This window comes from Triticum dicoccoides, chromosome 4B (assembly GCF_002162155.2).
Source record: "Triticum dicoccoides isolate Atlit2015 ecotype Zavitan chromosome 4B, WEW_v2.0, whole genome shotgun sequence".
Lineage (NCBI taxonomy): Eukaryota > Viridiplantae > Streptophyta > Magnoliopsida > Poales > Poaceae > Triticum > Triticum dicoccoides.
This window is the reverse complement of record NC_041387.1, coordinates 649,170,908-649,173,413: the sequence shown is the minus strand read 5'-3', so window position 1 is coordinate 649,173,413 and position 2,506 is coordinate 649,170,908.

Below are 2,506 nucleotides of genomic sequence, written 5' to 3'. Positions count from 1 at the left end.
AACTAGGGGGGTGGTGTGTGTGTGTGTGTGTGTGTGTGTGTGTTTGTGTGTGTGTTTTGTTTGTAGGCCCCTAGTTGCATGTCAATAACAGACTTGCAACTAGGAGTGCATGCAAGTTCGTGTCTTTCTATCAAGGGGCGATCCCCAGTTGCATGTCAAGCACCGACTCGCAACTAAGGTTGTGTGTATGTGTGTTTTTGTGGCCCCCAGTTGCTAGTTGCCTATCAACTCATAACTAGGGAATAAGAGTGTGTGCGTGTCTCAAGGGCCCCCAGTTGCAAGTTACCCATTGACTCGCAACTAGGGTGTGTGTGTGTTTTATTCTCGACCATTCGTTGCAAGTTGACCATCGAGTCGCGACTAGGGGGAGAGGTGTGTGTGCATGTGTTGAGGGACCCCAGTTGTATGTTACACATCCACTCGCAACCAGGGGCGTGTGTGTGTGTTTTATTGTTGACCCTAGTTGCAAGTTGCCACTGACTCGCAACTAGGGGGTGTGTGTGTTTTGTGTGTGCGTTTTGTTGTAGGTCCCTAGTTGCATGTCAATAAAAGACTTGCAAACCAGGAGTGTGTGCAAGTCCGTATCTATTAAGGGGGGGATCCCCAGTTGCATGTCAAGCATCGACTCGCAACCAGGGGGAGTGTGTGTTTTCTTGAGAACCCCCAATTGCAAGTTACCCATCGACTCGCAACTATGGGGTGTGTGTTTTGTGTGTGTGTTTTTGTTGTGGGTCCCCAGTTGCATGCCAATAGCAGACTTGCAACTTGGAGTGCGTGCATGTGCGTGTCTTTCTATCAAGGGGGATTCCCAGTTGCATGTCAAGCATCGACTTGTAACTAGGGGTGTGTGTGTTTTGTCGAGGGCCCCCAGTAGCAAGTGGCTCTTCGACTAGCAACTAGGGGGGGGGTGTTTGTGTGTGTTTTTTGTGCCCCCAGTTACAAGTTGACCATCAACTCGCAACTAGGGGTGTGTGTGTGTTTTATTTTTGACACCCAGTTGCAAGTTGCCATCGAACTCGCAACTAGGGACAGGTGTGTGTGCGTGTGTCAAGGGCCGCCAGTTGTATGTTACAGATTGACTCGCACCCGGGGGTCTCTGTGTGTGTGTGTTTTATTCTTGAGCCCTAGTTGCAAGTTGACATCGACTCGCAACTAGGGTGTGAGTGTGTTTTGTTGTAGCCCCCTAGTCGCATGTCAATAACAGACTTGCAACTAGGAGTGCGTGCAACTCCATGTCTTTCTATTAAGGGGGGGATCCCCAGTTGCATGTCAAGCATCGACTCGCAAACCGGGGTGTGTGTGTTTTGTTGAGAACCCCCAGTTGCAAGTTAACCATCGACTCACAAAGTAGGGGTGTGTGTGTGTGTGTTTTGTGTGTGTGTTTTGTTGTGGGTCCTTAGTTGCATATCAGTAACAGAGTTGCAACTAGGAGTGCGTGCATGTGCGTGTGTTTCTATTAGGGGGAGGGGGTCCCCAGTTGCATGTCAAGCATCGACTCGCAACCGGGGGGTGTTTTGCTGAGAACCCCCAGTTTGCAAGTTACCCATCAACTCGCAAAGTAGGGGTGTGTGTGTGTTTTGTGTGTGTTTTTTTTGTGGGTCCTTAGTTGCATGTCAATAACAGAGTTGCAACTAGGAGTGCGTGCATGTGCGTGTGTTTCTATTAGGGGGGTCCCCAGTTGCATGTCAAGCATCGACTTTGCAACTAGGGTGTGTGTGTGTTTTGTTGAGGACCCCCAGTTGCAAGTTGCTCATCGACTCGCAACTAGGGGGGTGGTGTGTGTGTGTTTGTGTGTGTGTTTTGTTTGTAGGCCGCTAGTTGCATGTCAATAACAGACTTGCAACTAGGAGTGCGTGCAAGTTCGTGTCTTTCTATCAAGGGGCGATCTCCAGTTGCATGTCAAGCACCGACTCGCAACCAAGGTTGTGTGTATGTGTGTTTTTGTGGCCCCCAGTTGCTAGTTGCCTATCAACTCGTAACTAGGGAATAAGTGTGTGTGCGTGTCTCAAGGGCCCCTAGTTGCAAGTTACCCATTGACTCGCAACTAGGGTGTGTGTGTGTGTTTTATTCTCAACCCTTCGTTGCAAGTTGACCATCGAGTCGCAACTAGGGGAGAGGTGTGTTTGCATGTGTCGAGGGCCCCCAGTTGTATGTTACACATCCACTCGCAACCAGGGGTGTGTGTGTGTGTTTTATTTGTTGACCCCTAGTTGCAAGTTGCCACTGAGTCGCAACTAGTGTGTGTGTTTTTGTTGTAGGTCCCTAGTTGCATGTCAATAACAGACTTGCAAACTAGGAGTGTGTGCAAGTCCGTATCTATTAAGGGGGGGGGGATCCCCAGTTGCATGTCAAGCATCGACTTGCAACCAGGGGGGTGTGTTTTCTTGAGAACCCCCAAAATTGCAAGTTACCCATCAACTCGCAACTATGGGGGGTGTGTTTTGTGTGTGTGTTTTTGTTGTGGGTCCCTAGTTGCATGCCAATAGCAGACTTGCAACTAGGAGTG